This window comes from Scyliorhinus canicula, chromosome 13, assembly GCF_902713615.1.
Source record: "Scyliorhinus canicula chromosome 13, sScyCan1.1, whole genome shotgun sequence".
Classification (NCBI taxonomy): domain Eukaryota; kingdom Metazoa; phylum Chordata; class Chondrichthyes; order Carcharhiniformes; family Scyliorhinidae; genus Scyliorhinus; species Scyliorhinus canicula.
The window spans coordinates 81,417,463-81,437,549 of record NC_052158.1 but is presented as its reverse complement, the minus strand read 5'-3'; the positions used below and the strand labels follow the sequence as shown (position 1 = coordinate 81,437,549).

At 46.7% G+C, this 20,087-nt stretch overlaps 1 protein-coding gene across 3 annotated transcripts in view; it reads right to left on the bottom strand.

Annotated features, from left to right (window-relative positions):
• Positions 1-20,087, bottom strand: part of LOC119975406 (G-protein coupled receptor 35-like) — a 68,734-nt gene that overhangs the window by 18,181 nt on the left and 30,466 nt on the right. The window contains exon 1 of one of the 3 annotated variants that reach the window (XM_038815018.1): positions 4,414-4,521. The exons of 1 other annotated variant lie outside the window; for it this stretch is intronic. The gene's annotated coding sequence lies outside the window, so the exon portion shown is untranslated. Of the gene's footprint in view, positions 1-2,092; positions 2,134-4,413; positions 4,522-20,087 lie in introns of those variants that run through there. One more of the 3 variants, XM_038815020.1, reaches the window with a different exon arrangement.

The window sequence follows — 20,087 nt, the reverse complement described above, 5'->3', positions numbered from 1 at the left end:
GTGCAAACTCCACACGGACATTGACCCAGAGCCGGGATTGAACCTGGGACCTCAGTTCCGTGAGGCGGTTGTGCTAACCACTAGGCCACCGTGCTGCCCCAGAGAAGGAAATAAGATAGTAATTTTAAAATTTCAGCGGTGATAAATCAATTTTTGGAGGCTCACCACACTGCAGAGGCAGTTGTTAGCCCTTTATTCCTTTAACATGGTGTACCCTTTCTGTCTAGAGAAAATGGTCCTTCTCCCCATCCCCCCACACGCATGCAGATGATGTACGTGGTGCAACCATCAAAAGCAACAAGCAGACGTGGCTGTTCGTTCCTGCGTTTCCTCGAGTCATAACTCGTCTTTTCTTCAGCTTTTTGTGCATCTAGATTAGTTCTTTTACCTACTCAGGTCAGTGAATAGCTCTAGAACAGGTGCAACTACGGTTGTTATAGGTTTTTTGGCGATATTTAATGAAATATTTATGTGGGATGTAGTAAGAGTGAAGCCTGGATGATCAGAGGACTGCTATGGCATTTAATCTCGGAATAGGAGACATTTATTCCTTAACATGCTAATATTCGAATACAGATACCACTAATTTGCAAATCTATGATATAAATTGCACAAAATTATCAGTGGAGAATCAGTGTGAAATAATTTGATACGAAGGAACAAAGAAATGAAATATGGTTTATCCGTCTGCAACTGACCGATTGTTTACCATTTTCTTCCCATTTTCTCATGCGTCTTACGGTTTTTGAGATAGAAAATGAAATGTTACGAGTACGTGGAGTGGGCAGCAGGGTAGCATGGTGGTTAGCATAAATGCTTCACAGCTCCAGGGTCCCAGGTTCGATTCCCGGCTGGGTCACTGTCTGTGTGGAGTCTGCACGTCCTCCCCCTGTGTGCGTGGGTTTCCTCCGGGTGCTCCGGTTTCCTCCCACAGTCCAAAGATGTGCGGGTTAGGTGGATTGGCCATGCTAAATTGCCCGTAGTGTCCTAATAAAAGTAAGTATAAGGGGGGGTTGTTGGGTTACGGATATAAGGTGGATTCATGGGTTTGAGTAGGGTGATCATGGCTCGGCACAACATTGAGGGCCGAAGGGCCTGTTCTGTGCTGTACTGTTCTATGTTCTATGTTCTATGAGTATTTCGTGTACAACCGAGTGGAGCACAGAACAGGAAAAAAAAGAGAGCCAGAGTCGAAGAAGAGTCCCATCAAAGAGGGGCATTAGATGCATGGATAAAAAGAAGTAAAGAAGAAGTAGGAGAACCTGGAGAAGTAAAAGATGATGTGGGTGCAGAGAAGGATTTTTCTGATACAGATTCAGCTCGGTCAGAACATAATACTCTCTCTCCTCAGTCTCGTTGTCAGGATGATGATCCATGTGAAGAAAATAAAGAAGATATTTGCATATTTTTGCAAAGAAGCGATTTTGGCTGTTTGAAGAAACCGATTCCAGATCATTTGAAGATGACAATATTACAACATGGCCCTGAAAGATATCAGAATAAAAGTGGTCCATTTGCTCAGAAGGATGGGAGATCATTTTCCAAACAGTGGTTTGATAAAGTTTCCACAAATGAAGAAATTGTGGAGAGAAAATGGTTGTTATACTCTCCATATCGGAAAGCATGCTACTGTTTTGTTTGCTTTTTGTTTTCAAAGGAGCATTTGTCATCTGTGTCAAACTTTGGAAAGGAAGACGGTTTCTCCACTTGGAGAAAATTAAATCCAACAATACCTGACCATGAGAAAAGCCCTTCTCATAGAGCTCACATGAGGGAATACCTGAACCTTGTAGTTCGACTCCATCATTCAACTACGATAGATGCTGAACTTCAACAGCAAATGGCTGCTGAAAAGAAAAGATGGAAAGCTATAACTGAACGGATTGTCGAGGTTATATCCTTTCTGGCAAAACAGAATCTGGTCTATCGTGGACATCGAGGAGAAGGAATACCTGGGTTATCAGAGCCAGGGGAGACAGTCAGTGAAAATACAGGAAACTTTCTAGCAACAATCAGACTTTTGGCCAAATATGATGACATCTTAGCAAAACACTTGCAGAGAGGGAAAGAGAAACCAAAAAGTGTCACCTACTTGTCCAACAGAATTCAAAACGAAATAATCAATCTTCTTGGTGAAACTGTCAAGAAAAATATAATTTCCGAAATTAAGGACGCAAAATATTTTAGCATAATGCTAGATTCAACTCCAGATATTGCCCATGAAGATCAGGTTTCTGAAATTCTGCGTTACGTTTATATTGATGAAAACAGAAAAGTAGAAATAAAGGAGACATTTCTGGGATTTTTTCAAGTCAACAAGAAAGATGCAGTCAGCCTGGTAAATAAAATTCAGGAAAAATTGTAAGAAGACAAAATTTCCATGAATGACTGTCGTGGTCAAGCATATGATAACGCAGCAGTTATGGTTGGAGTGAGAGGAGGTGTTCAACAAAAAATTCTTGAAGTTAACCCAAAAGCTGTGTTTGTGAACTGCGAGAACCACAGCCTCAATTTGGCCTGTGTCCATGCAAGTGAGGTGCAACCTGTTGTTGTTACATTTTTTGGAATTCTAGAAAAACTCTTTACTTTTTTTTCTTCATCTACTTCTCGTTGGGAAGTGTTAAAATCATTTGTCACTCGGACTGTGAAAAGACAGTGTGACACAAGATGGAGTTCTAGCCATGATGCTGTGCAAGTAATCCACGAAGAGTGTGACAACGTTATTGCAAGCCTTCAACACCTGCTGGAAGGAGAATTTTCAAGGGAAACTAAATCTGATGCAGGATCGCTACTTAACTCTATTCAACAGTTCCCGTTTATAGCTTTATTAAATTTTTGGTACTCAGTTTTATCATCAGTGGAGAAAGTCTCAAAACGTTGCAGGATCCGAAAATGGGGTTCCATGAAGCTTCTTGTGATCTGAGAGAACTTATTCATATCTTGAATTTGAAGAATGACGAAATTATCCACAATGCAATAGATTTAGCCAATGAATATTGTGAAAATTGGGGAATACCAATTGCACGAACAAGGAGAAGAAGAAGAATGCCTGGAGAGTCAGCAAGAGATAGTGGACTGACGGCACAAGAAGAAATGAATAGAGTAATGGTAGAGATTGTGAACAGATTAAAAACTGAAATTGAAGACCGCAGTGTCCGTCTTCAAAGACTCAGTGACCGATTTTCTTTTCTTCTGAACTTGAATTCAGTAGTGATTGAAGATGAACAAGAAAGAGAGAAATTAAAAAGGAATGTTCAGACTTTGCAAATTATTATGACAATGATGTGGTTGCAATTCAGTTATATGACAAAATTATTGATTTTGTGATGCTCCTTCGAGCTGGAGGGAATAGAGTTCCCCCTGACCCTAAAGATGCTCTGGAGTCTTTACTGCAGTATGGGAGGGATGTCTTTCCGATGCTGTGTGTTTCATACAGATTACTGCTTACAATTGCATTTTCAGTCGCAAGCTGTGAAAGGTCATTTTCAAAACTGAAATTAATAAAAACATATCTGAGGTCTTCTATGTCACAGGAGCGACTGACCAACCTGGCTTTAATAAGCATTGAAAAAAATTTTCTCACAGCTGATGTAAAAAGTGAAGTAGTTCAGGTGTTTTGTGACAGGAGGTATCATTTGGGGAAAAGAACTTAATAAATTTGATTGATTAATATTAAAATCGAATAAAGTGTTTATTTCATGTTTCATCTGTGTTTATATATTCAAAATGTTTTCCTTTCTCATAATATTTCTCAGTATATTATGCCTTATACTTGAGTCTTTGGGGCATACAATCAAGATTTGCCCCGGGCATCACCAGACCTCTGCACGCCGCTGGCTGTGGGCAGAAGCCCTGAGTAGGGTAAACTCGACCGCAACATGTGCCAGGCTCGGCCTGATTCAATTTAAGGTCGTTCACCGGGCCCACATGACGGTGGCTCGGATGAGCAAACTCTTTGGGGTAGAGGACAAGTGCGCTAGGTGCACAGGAGGACCAGCGAACCACGTACACATGTTTTGGGCATGTCCGATGCTTAGGGGGTACTGGGAGGGATTTGTGGGGATCATATCCTGGGTGCTAAAAACAAGGGTGGTGATGGGTCCAGGGGTAGAAATTTTTGGGGTTTCGGAGGACCCGGGAGTCCAGGGTGAGAAAGTGGCCGATTTAGTCAATGAATGGTTGCCACCTTCGGGAGAACCCCTGTACAGATCCCCTCAAGGCGATCTTAATTTTTTCCATACCCAGAAAACTCGACATGTCCGAAAGGCATAGCCCAGTCATCGGGGGCTTTGAGTCCCTCCATGCCAATAGTATTCGTCGCCGGGCTATTGTGTTATTATGGTTATTCAAGCAGCTACCTTCAACAGAACAAATCATACAAATGACAGCAATGAGCAGTATTATAATTCTTACCAGTTGATTGAAGAACCTCGTAAAAGGTCGTTGTACCGACACGCTCAGGATTCTCTGTTCTCCAAGATATCAGAGTTATGCATCTGAAGTGAATTCTAAATGTATAGTAACATGTCTCCAAAATTGGTTTGGCTTTTATAAATATCACAATCACATCCGTTAGTCCTTATCTATTATGAAATCATTGAACATGCATGTTTACGAACTTCCTGTTCTCAGTGAGAGAGTTGGAGTAAGTTAAGTGGGAGCAGGGTGTGGTTTGATTTGTAGAGCTGATGGGAGCAGTCATGTTCATCCTGGTTTCACATGCACAGCCTTCACTTTGAAAACAACTGATTAGCCACATTCGGACCTGGTAACCACAAATACAGCAGGCCTGCAACTTCAGGGCAATCTTGGTTTCTTGGTTGGGTTTCTTGGTTGGGTCTTAAAACATGCATTAGGCTCTTTCGGGCTGAATGCTTGTTTGAAAAGACCCACAGGCAGTGTCAAAAGTATTTACAAAACTATTTAGGCATGGAAGGTTGCATTACCAATAGGAAAAACATTCTTGGCATGTGGGCAATGTCATTAATTGCCCTTTTGAGAAGATGGTGGTGAGTTCCCTTCTTGAACCACTGTGCTCCATCTGGAGTAGGCATAGCAACAGTGCTACCAGGAAGCAAATTCCAGTGACAGTGAAGGAATGGCAATATATTTCCTAATCAGGAAGATGTGTGACTTGGACAGGAACTTGCAATCGGTGGTGTTCCCATGCATCAGCTGCCCTTTTCCTTCTAGCTGGTGTCATGATATGCTGACAGGCACTTAATGAGATACAGACAGGGAGCTAATGGGCACAGGGAACAGGACATAACCAATCAGCAGGCAGAACCACTGCTCTATCCAGTTCAAGCTGGACGCAGGTGCTTCTGCCAATCTTCTTTCACAGGCAGATTTCCACCGTGTCAAAAAGCTACCCAAGCTCCTTCCAGCAGCCTGCCAGCTCCTGGACTGTAATGGCAACGCCATCACAGCATCGAGATCTTGCCATCTGCTTGTCTCTAACAGAAGTGGTCATGCGAGGCTCAGGTTTGAAATCGTTAAGCCTGACAGGGCCTCCCTGCTCGGTGCACAGGCATGCAAGCACCTGAACCTTGTGCAACGGGTCTACACAATGACCTCTCCCAACGTCGATCTTCACGCCGGTATTGATGACATCCTCGCGCAATATCCGGATGTCTTTGACGGGATGGGCACTCTGCCATATCGGTACAAGATCCTGCTGCGGCCTGATGTCACGCCTGTGGTCCATGCTCCACGCCGGGTTCCAGCTCCACTGAAGGAGCACCTGAAGGCACAGTTGAAGCATCTTCAGGACCAGGGCATTATCTCCAAACTCACAGAACCGACTGACTGGGTCAGCTCGATGGTCTGTGTAAATAAATCATCAGGGAGCTGCGCATTGATCCCAAGGATCTGTATTGATCCCAAGGATCTAAACCAGAATATCATGCGGGAGCACTACCCCATCCCGAAGCGGGAGGAACTGACAAGTGAGATGGCGCACGCCCGGTTTTTCACAAAGTTAGATGCATCACACGGGTTCTGGCAAATCCAGCTGGATGAGTCCAGCAGAAGGCTCTGCACCTTCAACACACCGTTTGGCAGGTACTGCTACAATCGTATGCCGTTCGGCATTGTTTCAGCCTCGGAGATATTCCATAGAATCATGGAGCAGGTGATGGAGAACATTGAAGGGGTTCGTGTGTATGTGGACGACGTTATCATTTGGTCCACTAACCCTGAAGAACACCTCTCTCAGCAGGGTGTGCACCCAGACACAGACAAGGTCAAGGCCATCGAAGCTATGAAGACCCATGAAGACAAGAAGGCGGTGCTGCGCTTCCTAAGGATGGTGAACTTCCTATGCACGCTTATTCTGAATCTAGCATCAAACACCACTGCCCTCGGACACCTGGTAAAGAAATCCACTGCCTTTGAGTGGCAGGCAGCTCATCAAGCAGAGTGGTTGGAGCAGAAAGCCAAGCTCACCAGTGCACCTGTGTTGGCTTTCTTTGATCCTGACAGAGAGACCAAGATATCAACAGATGCGAACCAGGACGGCATCGGCGCGGTGTTGCTCCAGCGTGATGCCACCTCCCCCTGGGTTCCGGTTGCCTACGCATCATGGGTGATGACACCCACCGTACAGCGGTATGCCCAGATCAAAAAGGAATGCCTGGGCCTGCTTACTGGAATCCTCAAGTTCCACAATTATGTGTACGGTCTGCCGATGTTCACCGTCGAAATGGACCACAGGCCTCTGGTCCACATCAATCACAAGGGTCTGAATGAAATGACACCCCGGCTGCAGCGCATTCTCCTACACCTCAGACTTCGAAGCTTGTGTGCTCATCATTGCGGATGCCTTGTCCCTCTCCATTACCTTGCCTGCTGACCCCCCGGTATTCGTTCAGCAGATCGAAGCACTGGTGCAGTTGTGGGCCAGCAACCTTCCGGCGTCGGATGAGAAGCATTCACGACGAGACAGCCAAGAATCCGCTTCTGCAGCGTGTCATGCGCCACCTCACCGATGGCTGGCAGAAAGGGCAGTGCCCCCAATTCTTTAATGTGAAGGACGACCTCACGGTGGTTGATGGCATCCTCCTAAAGCTGGATCGCAGCGTCATTCCACGCAGTCTCCAGAGCTTGGTGCTCAGGCAGATACACAAGGGGCATCTGGGTGTCGAGAAGTGCCGGCGCAGAGCCAGACAAGCTGTTTACTGGCCTGGGATCCATCAGGACATCTCAAACATGGTCCTCAACTGTCCGACCTGTCAACGCTTCCAGCCAGCACAGGGTAAGGAGATGCTTCAGCAGCACAAGATTGTGACCTCCCCGTAGTCTAAGGTGGGCATTGACCTCTTTCAAGCCAATGGTCGTGACTATGTGCTCATCATCGATTACTTCTCTAACTACCCAGAAGTCGTGAAGTTCTCGGACTTCACATCCAAGACCGTCATCAAGGCCTGTAAAGGAAGGGGGGGGGGTGGGTGGGGGACGGGGGTGGGGGGGGGGGGGGGAGGGGATGGGGGGGGGGGGGCACAGGACGGGTCATGAAATGGGGAAGAGAAAGGGTGGGGGGAGAGCAGGGGAGGGGTAGGACAGGAAGGAGGATAAAAGCACCAAGGGAAAATGCAGGGTCAGTTGGAAAAGGGAGAACTGCAAGGGACAAAGGAAAACAAAAGGAAGAGCATACCCAGAGGATGCAGCAGCCACCCCCCCCCCCCCCCCCCCCCCTCCCCACCCTCTCCCACCACCCCCAGCATGGCTGTGTCAGAGGACAACCAGACAACCAGTCCCAGACTTGTCGGGTACGGGATGTCCTTCTCAGACTTACCTCTGAGAGGGAAGTAAGAGACTGCTGTGTGCTCTGTTTCACAGAGACACGGCTCACCCCTGTCTCACCGGACTGTGCCATACAACCTGAAGGCTTCTCAATTCATTGGGCAGATCGCACAACATCATCAGGCAAAGCAAAGGGTGGAGGGGTTAGCCTCCTCATCAACCTCTCCTGGTGCTTGGATGTGGCGACCCTGGCGACCTACTGCTACCCGCACCTGGAATACCTGACCGTGAAGTGCCACCAATATTATCTTCCACGTGATTTCATGTCAGCCATTATCACAGCAGCCTACATCACACCATAGGCAGAAGTGAAGAAGGACGAACTGTACACAGTTATAAACAACAATGAAACAGAACAACCCGTTCATCGTGGCCAAGGACTTCAACAAGGCAAGCCTCAAGAGTGTACTGCCAAAATTCCACCAGCACATCTCCAGTCCCACCAGTGGTGACAGCACTCTTGCCACTGCTACTCAAAAATCAAGAGCACCTACCGTTCCATCCCCCGACCGCACTTTGGGAAATCATACCATAAGACGGAGCTCCTTCTCCCGGCATACAAACAGAAACTCAAGCGGGAGAATCCAGCTAAGAAGGTTGTGCAATGCTGGTCCGAGGAAGCAGAAGAGCTCTTACATGACTGCTTGGAGACAGTGGACTGGTTCATATTTAAGAACTCAGTGACCACGTTAAATGAGTATGCCACCACTGTCGCAGGCTTCATCAGCAAATGTGTGGATGACTGCGTGCCAAAGAAAGTAGTACGTACATTCCCCAATCGGAAATCATGGCTCAATCGCGAGATTGACCTACTGAAGGACAGGTCTGAGGCGTTGAAGTCAGGCCACCCTGACCTACACAAGAAATGCAGGTACAACCTCCGCAAAGCCATCGGGGATGCCAAGAGAGAATATCAGACCAAGCTAGAGTCACAGATTAGCGGTTGCGGCAAGGCCTAAACAACATCGGGAAATCAGCAGGCGTGAGTGCACTGCCGGCGAAACGGAGGATCACGCCACCGAGAATCCAGCTGCAGGTTCTCCTGCCGGAGCTGAATTGCATTAGCTTTACAATCCCATTGCGGTCGTAAAGCTGGATGCATTTCAGTGTTCCACACCATGCAAATTTATGCATTGCATGGAATACGAAGGATTCCAAGGGAATCCCGCTATCGCGCTGCCATCCTGAGAGGGGACCTGATAACGGAGTCCCGCGGCCAGCAACTCCCCACACCACAAATCAGCCCCAGCCTCCTCCCCTCCCACCGCCTCCCCCCAATCCCCCACATGGCAGCTCCCCACCCCAAGCATGCTGTTGGAGCTGCACTTATCTTGGCAAGTGGACTGTATTCCATCACACTCCTGACATGCCTTGTAGAAGGTGGATAGACTTTGGCGTGCTAGGAGTTGAGTTACTTGCTACAAAGTTCCTAGATCTGACCTGTTCTTGTACCATAGTATTTATATGGCTGGTCCAGGTAAGTTTATCTTCAATGGTAAGCCGCCAGGATGCTGATGGTTTGGCATTCTGTGACGGCAATGCCATTGAACGTCAAGTGCAGATGGTTAGACTCTCTTTTATGGAATTGATCATTGCATCAGTAAGCTCACTTGGCTGGGCAGCTGGTTTATGATGCAGAGCACTGCCAACAGTGCGCGTTCAATTCCTGTACTGGCTGAGGTTATTCATGAAGGCCCTACCTTCTCGATCTTGCCCTTTGCTGAGGTGTGGCGACCCTCATGTTAAATCACCACCAGTCAGCTCTCAAAGGGAAGAGCAACCTACAGTCGCCTAGGACTTTAAATGTCTTAATCTTTATTTAGTGCGTTGTGAATGACTAGGATGCGGGTAGGATAATCTTACTGCTTTCTGTCTGTGAGAATTCTTCAGTGTGACTGGCTGCTTAGCTTTCTTGATGACATTCCTGTTTCTGGATCCTGTCGCTGGATCCAAATCAAATTACTGTTGTGAAAAATAAAATCCACCCCATAGAGATTACTCATATTTCTGGGCAGCTTCTTCAAGGTCAGTTGCGAGCATTATCACTTTGCCACACACAAGACAGCAAAATCCAGACCAATGTGTTGCTTCTTTTCTGATTAGAATATAGCACAGCGAACATAATGATCAATCACAAGTGATATTGATAACGTGTGCTAATCCTGTTGCTGATGGTGCAAAATATCTTTGAATTCAATAGTAATGTTACAAATTAATGTTGTTTTCCCCAAAACATGATATAAAATGGAGACAAAGTAAACAAGACAATTTGTTTATTGAGTCATTTTAAAAATGTGCTGGCTATTGCACAGATGTAAGCCTGTTCCGAAGATCAAACAGCTGCTGGGCTACGACTTGAAGTGACTTGGTTGGTGGTTCAGTGGTTGTTAAAAGTTGCTGAACTCTTTCAATTTGATAGTGCCAACAACTATTTATAGGCAATCTCACACTTTGTTATCTCGGCGACTGTTAATGCCATTCTGAGTTTGATCAGCAAATGTACAAGCTGCAAATGAGATACAATCTGGAGACATCTTTTGATGAAGATCATCAGAAATGGTCATGTTTTTGTCGGTACAGTGCAACGAGGATAAAATAACACAGTGGGCAGAACCTTCCGATATATTTTCAAAGTATCGGTCCCGCCGAGGACAGCTGAGAGAATCCCGCCGGCACCATCGATGGGAAAAGTCACCATATATTCAATACCTTCAACCAAATTCTTTTTCCATGAGTTTCATGCCACGTCTGTGACGGCCTGCCTCTGATCCGCTCAGCACGCAATAACCTAATGGCTGTAATCGGGGGGGGGGGGGGGGGGGGGGGGGTTACCATTTAAATGCCTCCTCAGAACTTGTCCCAAGTAGCTTAAGCTTCACGTCAGTGGTCGTTCTCCAATAATTGTTCCTGTGTCCTGCATTAATCTCATCTCCCTTACATTGAAGGTCAATCAGCCGACCATTCTCATGCCCCACAGATAGCATAGACCTGACCAACTCCAAGGCAGACATCTTGGAGACTAGCATTGAAGAGGAGTCACAGTTGATACCCGCACCCTCCACCAGCAGATACTCACACCTTGCTGGGAATAAGTAGTCGTCAGGCTTCTGGGTCGCTCACTGGTGAGAACATCACACCTGATAGCCCACAGCAGGCGGAGTCATGGGCACCCCACGGATCCAGCACTCGGAGGGATGCCAGGGCCCAGGACTTTGCTGAGCCCCATGCCTATGCTGTGTTCCTGGGTACGGTCATTACAGAGCTGTTGGAGTTACAAAGGCAGGGTCGTGAGCATCAGGAAGGGATGACAACACCCTTCCTCAGGCAACAAGGCTGACTGAAGGAGCCCCATCGCCTTCTGACCGAATAAATAGTACCGTCACTCCAACGCAACAATGTCAACACTGTGAGAGTGGCGCCCGCAGTGGTATCACCTGGCACAGGTGGTTCATACATAGAAGCATACATAGAAAATAGAAACAGGAGGAAGCCATTCAGCCCTTCGAGCCTGCTCCACCATTCATTATGATCATGGCTGATCAAGTTCAATACCCTGATTCCCATCTCTTGATCCCTTTAGCCCCAAGAGCTCTATCTAATTCCTTCTTGAAATTACACAATATTTTGACCTCAACTACTTTCTGTGCTGGTGAATTCCACAGGAAATATCTCCTCATCTCAGTCCTAAAAGTTTTACCACTTATCCTCAAATTATGGCTCTTAGTCCTGAATTCCCCCACCATCGGGAACATTCTGTCTGAATCTACCCTGTCTAATCCTGTTTCTGTTTTCTAAGTTTCTATGAGATCCCTTCCTATTCTTCCAAACTCCAATGAATATAATCATAACCAACTCACCTCATATGAAAGTTCTGCCATCCCAGGAATCAGCCTGATAAACCTTCCCTGCACTTCTTCCATAACAAGAGCATCCTACCTCAGATAAGGACATCAAAACTACACACACTGCTCCAGGTATGGCCTCACCAAAACTGCACACAGTCTCCAGGTGTGGCCCCACCAATGCCCTACAGAATTGCAGTAAAACATCCCTATTCATATATTAAAACCCTCTCGCTATGAAGGACAACAGTGCTAACCATTGCGTCACCGTGCCGCCCTGCGATGAGGAGTCCTGACAATGCACTGACCCTCAGCCCTCTCAGAATCAGGGATATCCACGCATGCACATCCCCCTATGTGAGCCCTATTCAGGACTGACCATATTGGCACATTTGACTCATCAAGTGAGGGTCAGGGAGTTGACCAGGCAACTGGCTTCCCCCTATAGCAGGTGAGGCACATCTAATTAAATCGAACCCGATTGACTCAAAATAGGAGAGACTAATTTTAAAAATTAGGCCTTCATTATTACTTGTTCTGTTGTCAAGTTTCAAACTCATCTGAATTTGGTTGAGAAAGAATTTCAGTTTTTGACTCTGAATGTTAAGAGATCCTTGTATTGAAGAAGATTGCTTTTGGCGACAATGGTCTTTTGGGGGAATTTTGGAAATTAAAGGTTAAGCTATGGATGATATGCGGAACTGTGTTTAACAGCAGAAAAGGTTTTAAGGGGAGATTCTTTCAGCATACTCATTGCTTCTTGCTATGCAAGCTCTGTGAGAGGGAAATTACATTTAAGCCCTGATTAAAAGATTCATACAGTTTAAAGATTAGTATTACTGCTAATTCTGATTTTCAGCCTCACATCTTCAGGAAAAAATAATTCGAAATGCAATTAATTTATGTGGCTAATATATGAACGAGATAAATAATTCAATATTATTCTTAAGAGTTTAATTTGGATTCCTATAGATATATATTACATGTGTTCATGCATTGCGTTTTTAACATTGAATGTGCACCAAAATTGAAATTACTTAACAGGTTTTTGAAATCTATAACAGGAACTTTTATTTATTTATGTGAACATTTATTTTCACACATCTCCTTATTCATAAAAGGTTGCAGAACAAATAGCTACAGTGTCTTTGAGGGCCGCCTTTTTTGAATAGGTTAGGAGAATAGTGTTTGTCCGCACAATTTGACTTCATATCGTTGCTGGTCTTGGCTCTCCTGAAGCCTGGGAGAAGTCAGAATTGAGATAATCAGCTTCTGTCCACTTCCAGTGCTTGTCCCCTTGTATGTATACAAACGTGGGAAGACCGTGCATATACCAGAAGAATGCAGTGTGAATAGATCAAATGCTCTTCAGTGTCCAATGATGATTTTCCACTGGGTCTGCCATTTTGCACCTTGCAGGTCCTGTCGACCCACAGTTGTAAACATTCCCAGCTGAACATGAATTCAGCTAATGAGGAAATACTGCCCCCCCCCCCCCCCCCCTTATCCCCAACAACTCCTTTTCACCAGCCAGTCATTAGCACTATTTAAGGCTGATGGAACCATTAATTCTACGGACACGTGCCTGTAGGATGAGAATAGCGGTTTTAATATACTTACAACAGAGCCAGCCTGTTAGCCGTTGAACTTTCGATGAACTGGCTGGCTGGCCCTGTGGCACAGATCTTTATACAGCAGCTCCAGAGGGAGGAGTTCTGGGCGGAGCCTAGGGGGGAGCCCAGTACAAACTCTCGAGTACTCCCAGAGCTACTCCCCCCTGGTGGTCAGGTAGTGCAACTGCACTTACAATATCGGTACATATATACAATGGGAACAGAGTGACATTGGTAACTTATAATACCGTGTGAATTTCATTCACCACAAAGGCATCAGCGTGGGTCTTTTTGGTGAGGTGCTTTTGACTTTCTTTCACTGCCAAACAGTGAGTGGAAGTATTGTGCGCTGTATTGCTGGAGGAGCCAAGTCTATCACTATAGTTGCAATCCATCTTGGGCTGCAGCATGACGGGGTGGTGGAGCATAGGCAGCTGAGATGGGGAGCTGATGCTGAGGGAGAAGAAGAAAGATATTCAGTAGAACATCAGATCCAACCACTGTCTTCAAGGAGCATGTTCCCTATCCCCACCTCAGCCAGGAGCAATGTTTCAAGCAATATGATTCATTAAGGAGGCCAGGTCTCTGAGCTGTGCAACCATAGTGCAGGATGAGGACAGTGTTGCCAGGGGCTGTAAAGACCAGTGTTGCCCTCAGGGCTAACAGATTATTTCATGCTGGAAGCAGTGACGATGTCAACATCTCACATTTCACCAGGCATCTCATAGTTTTCTCTCAGAGGAAGTGGAGGAGTGGGCAAGTAGGTCGCTTTGCCAGAGCAGCAGGCTTCCCACCGGTGCAGGGAGACATCACCTGCTCACATGAGACTGCGGGAACCCCGTATTAGCAGGGAGATGTATTAAAGTCACAAGGGCAACTACTCCTGTAATATGCAGTTGGCCTGTGAGCACAGAGCATCACGTTGGCAAATGCCTTCTATCCTGAGATGGACTCCTGCATTCTCCATGAAAGTGACAATTTGCTCTGTGACATGTTTACCGATGCACCAGGCATCTCTGTGTGCATGTGCACCAGTCTTTTCCTGTACCCCCTCACATTGATATCCTCATCTGAGTTCTCTGCAGCAGAACTCATCTTTTATCTCACCCACTGGAGAACTGACACATGCACCATCCTTTCCTTCTTAACTGGCTGTAGCCCGATTATGCCAGCTCACTACACACTTATCCCATCTCCATTCTACCCTTTAAACAATGTGCAGATCAAGTATCTGAGATGCTTACAGGGAGTGTATTAAATGACAGTGCTTCATCATTAGGAGTCTCAGCTTTCAAGGTGAGGCTGCAGGGGCCGATCAGCCCAGAGGGCTTGGGTATCTGAAGGTACAAAGTGCAGAAGGGGAGACTTGGGGTTTGTGAAGAGGATGGGATTTAATTTAAGAGGTTGCATCATCTGCAGCTTGCACTCCATGCTAGATCTAGGGTGAGGTAGTGAATTGGTGTAAAAGGCAGCAGCATACCTTATTCTTGGACATTTCCAGCAATATCTGTTGTGGTGGCCTCAGTCACGGCCAGACAATAATTCAAAGCATGGCCTCTTCCAGTGGGGTAGAGGAAACACAACAGTGCCTGCTTCTTCCTGGGTGTCTACTGCTTCCCCCAGTTATGTGCAACCGTGCCCTGCAGCGTGTTATAATAAATGTAGGTAATCTGACTGTCATAGCACAGCATGTGCAACTTGGGTGTGAGCCTGGCACCTTTGATAGGTGTGTGGATGAGGTGAATGTTAGGCACAAGTCTTGATTGGTAGGATGGGGTTATGTGCATCAAGAGTTGTGTGATGTTGGTCGTTTGGTGAGTAGAAGATAATATTTGAAGAATCACTCCCTAATCTTTACTATCCTTGTGAGGTTTTTGAACATTTTTCAGCACTGCAACCCCCTCTTTGGGTTAGTCTGCTTACATTGGCCTCTATGGCTACCTGCTCTGATTTCCCTTCACACTGCGCGCCTCCTGGTTCCCCCTGTGGAAACATGCCGGGTGGGATTCCCCCGCAATTGGCGGGATGGGCCGATGCCGGCGCCAAGAACGACACAAAGCACTCCGGAGTCGGGCCAACCGGAAATTGCAGAATGGGGGTAGGGGTGGGGGGTGGGGGGGGGGTGCGCGCTGGCAACGGCCCCCGTCCGGCGTGGCATAAACCCCGCCCCCACCCGAAAACCAGCACCGCACCCCAAGGATTCTCCAACCCGGCGGGGGGTCGGAGAATCATCTTCTCCGCTTCCTAGTCAGAGACATTGAGAGTCCTCTCTGTGGCCTGATGATCCATGAGTAGCCTTCTCTGTAAGACCTTTGCTATCTACTGCAGCCTGTACGCATCTACCCTTAAAAATGTACTGGCTGCCTTAAGTGCAAGTGAGCTGTGACTTTTAGCTGTGATGAACCACATATGTACCTGAGCCACCTGCTGAGCATGCAGTCAATCAATAGCATACTTCGTGCTCAGCTACACACCACAGTGATGATCATGTAGCACAAAGGTTGTGTACTTTCTGCATCACCGTAATCGGGTAATTGCACATTGTGTTGCACACAGAAGTCAGGAGACATAAACACAAATCACAGGGTGTTCAGTTCACTTCCCCAGTCAACGTTTTTTATTGATTTAAAAGGAGATCCATATATTTGAGCTTGTTTCCCAATTACCTGCTAATTTGGATCCATGGCCAGGAGTTGACGCATAGCCAAACTCCACAGAGACATTCAAAGTTTCCTCAAGCAGAATTCTTTGAAAGCTGCATAACCAGTGTCATGATATTAAAGTCTTGAGTAGCAGCAGCACGAGAACAAACTTCGACAAGAAAATAATGATCATTATCGCTTTTAATGGGGCAGCATGGTGGTGCAGTTAGTAGCACTACAAACCCACGGCGCCGAGGTCCCAGGTTCGACCCCGGCTCTGGGTCACTGTCGGTGTGGAGTTTGCACATTCTCCCCGTGTTTGCGTGGGTTTCGCACCCACAACCCAAAAGATGTGCAGGCTAGGTGGATTAGCAACGTTAAATTGCCCCTTAATTGGAAAAATGAATTGGGTACTCTAAATTTACCCCCAAAAAATTAAAATAATGGAGATCTATGAATAATTTCTAACTGCTTTCAGTGAGGCCAATGGCGCATCTGTGCAAAAGCCTCAGGAAAATACGGCATGGCTCAGTCAATTGCAAATGTAATTTACCCCAGAATTGTTTCTTTCATTTGCGCTGCTCAACAACGCTGATAACAGTGGTATCAGTCCTCAGAAAAATCTGCCCCATAATCACAAATTAAATGTCACATTTTTCATGACTGGAAATTGATCTGCTTGAAGAAAGAACGTGCATTTATATTTCATACCACCTCTGGATGTTTCAAAGTTCGGTACAGCCAATGAAGTACGTTTGAAGTGCAATGTTCGAAATGTGCTAACCAGTTTGCCAACAAGGCTGACCGCTTCCTCTTCAAAGTATTCTCATAGGCCGTGCAATGTCAAAGGTGTTTATGAAATGTTTATCTCTTTACCGCTCAGAGTGTACTACATTTACAGGTTTGTTATTCACATTATCTTAAGATAGATTAACTGGACAAACTGATAACAGGTGTTACTAATCTTTGATAAAATCATATCAACTGCGCTGACTCTTTTATCTCTGGCATCTTAGATGAGCAGACCCTGGCTTTTATGATCTGGGTGTTACATCTTTTGTAGACTTGTATGACTAAAATCGATCCAAGTTGTTATTGTCTACCTATGGTACTAACCATTAATTTGCAACATTACTGCGTTCACTTTGGACGGGTAATTGTGAGGGCAAGATATTTGTTTTTTGTGTATCTGGTGTTAAAATTCAGATCTGGAAAATTTTGAGCAGGAGAATTGTGCACACCTTCACATTCTAAACATGCATTCCTGAAAAGGTGGATTTTAAGTAAATGTTTTGGAAAGGGGCGAAATGTCAAGGCAGAGGATCATGCTAAAGAGGAAATCTTACCCCAGAACTTTGCAGACTACAATTGTTAAATTATACGTTTACAATTCAAATAGGCATATCTAACCCAAATGTATTAAATTAGTAAAATTGGAGTGAATCAGTTCAAGATGTTAGCCGTTTAGCCTGGCAGCGGAACACCGTGGGCTGGATTCTTCAATTCTGGGGCTATGTCCCCATGCTGGTGTGGGAACGGTGCCAGGAAAACTGGTGCAAAACTGCCACCAATTCCCCGTTTTTGCTGGGAGCTAGCAGTACAGCAGCGTAGAGCACCCGGCTATAGCTGCCGATACACCCCAGAGAATTGCCGGGTCCGTGGCGGCACATGCGCACGGCGGCGGCTTGCAGTGGCGATGCCGTGCTTCATGGCGGAGGCTGCTCACGGATCGCAAAATAGTCTCGCCCTAAGACCGGCTGACGCGCCCCAGACCGCTGAGTTCCCGACGGATGAGACCACACGTGTCCCACGCCGTCGGAAACTCGAGCGGTCGGAGGCGGAGCATTGGGGGGTGGGTCTCCGGCAATGTCCAGAGGCCGTCAATACGGAGGTGCGGAGCACCATAAAAGTGCCATCGCCCCTGATTCTGTCGGGAGATGTGATTCTCCAGCTGTTCGCAGATGCCAGCCCCATTTTTCCAACTTGAATATACTGCAGACACATTAAATCTCTCCTGATAACATATGCCATGGCACATTTTACTGGAGCGAGCTTAAAGATCTACAGTTCTGTAGAAGGATCATTTCGACCAGAAATGTTGAATCTGATTCTCTTCACAGATTCCAGCAGGCCTGTTTAGTTTACCCAGCATTTTCAATTTTTATTTCAGACTTCCTGGGCTGGATTCTCCGCTGTCTTGCGCCAAAATCGCGTTTGGCGCGGGGGCGGAGAATGGCCATTTTCGAGGAAACAAGGTCAGAGAACCGCTCACACGCGATCTACACTGCACAGCTAGGGGCCCTTTATTGCTCGTTCTGGGTGAGTGTGCTTAACACTCAATTTGGCTCTGTTTCGTTACTTAGCTTTGGAGTCACCAGGTATCGTTAAGATACCGCCACAAGTTTCAAGGACAAGTTCAAAGCAATAAATCCATACACCAATTAGTAAGTTCAAACAAGACACGTTTATTATATTACAGTAATCTACTAATCATGCATATAAAACAATAAGGCTAGTCTAATCCTACCACTAATAGGCCAAATACTTATCTGGATAAGGGGACTGCCGGATCAGGGAACAACGGCTTCTAGCTTTGTCCTGGGTCCGCAGGCTTCCAGTAGTTATGGACTACAGGGGGTCAGGAGTGTCTATCTCGTAGCGTGTGTTGTGACTTACTTGTTGGGGGCTTCTGTCCAGACCTCTCCTGCACAAGGTTCTTCTGCTGCAACGGTGTTCTGTTGGGAGGGCTGGCTGGTCAAGGAGAGGCTGACAGAGAGAGCGAGCTGGGGTTTGGGTCTCTGTTTTATACTCCTCTCAGGGTCTTGCGCCCACCTGGGCGGACCTTCTATACTCTCGCAATCGATTGGGTCTCTTCCCAATCGATTGATTTGAATTCCCCAATAACGGGGCAGTGTCTCGATCACTGGGGCGGTTCTTGGGACTTATTGTTTTGGGCTTCTTTGGCGCCAAAAAGTCTGGCCTTCCATTGAATGTATCGATTAGTGTTAACTTGTTTCTTTTGTGCCTGGGGATCGCCCGGTATCGCCTCATTAATATGCTAACTGTTTCTTTTCATAGTGTTGTCTGGTTTTGGCAACAGCCAAAACTGGTTTCTGCAGCAGTCCAAATATACAAGCGCTCTGCAGGCTGCTTGCTTTTTACAACCTGTCCATTTTCCCCTGCATTCCTTGTAATCTTCCATTTTGTGTTTGGGCAGTGGTCACCCCAGGTGGCTACACCATTGACAGAGATCGCCCCCCCCCCCCCCCCCCCTCCGCCCCGCAATTCTCCAAAACTGGACGTGTCCCGATGGCGTAATTCTAACCGCGTATAGGTCGTCGGGAACCTTGGATGGTGGCTGCAGACTCAGTCCGTGGGCGCGCTGTTTGGGGAGGCGGGGGGTGGGGTGGGGGGGGGGGGGGATCAATCTCTGGGCGGGTGGGAGCGATCGGCCGGCATGGATCTGCAGGAGCACGTGATCTCGGTTGGGTCTACATTTTGGATGACGGTCCAAGTCCGCCATCGCGCATGGCGCGGCCACTGCAGGCCACCGGCGTGCGCATGTGCGGACTCCCGACCGGAAATGCGGGCCCCGTATCCACACCCAGAGCTGCAGGGTAGGAGAATCGCTCAGGACTTTTTAAAGAAAAGTCAAGAGTGAGACGCCAGCGTTTTTACGTATTACGCTGGCGTGGGGACATAGCCCCAGTATTGGAGAATCCAACCCCCTGTATCCGCAGAAGTTTGCTTTTATTAAAAATCTGCAGTTTGTTATTAAAAAGAACGTGTGGAGTGGGCGTGAGCAATGATATTCCCTTTGAGCAGTTCGAGGTTCTAGGGGTGCAACAGAAGGGGTTTCAAATCACCCTCCGTTAAAAACACAAGAGCAAATTATATTGAGAGGCAATCATCAAAATCCTCTGTATATGGGAAAAGAAGGATTAAAGAATGGAGTCTGTGCTCAATGCTGCCATGATGGCAGTGTTTAGGTAAAAGAAGAGGGCTGGGCAGCAACTAGTGCAGCTTTGAGAGCATTCTGTCCAGCCACAGGTCCATGGCCTGGTGAAGCTCCAGCAATGCCAGAGGATGAGGAGGTTAGACCCATCCCATGGAGGTGACTCGCTTGACCAAGCGTCTATCGAAAAAGATTTTCCTATTTGGGATAAGTGAAAGGCAATTACGTGCCC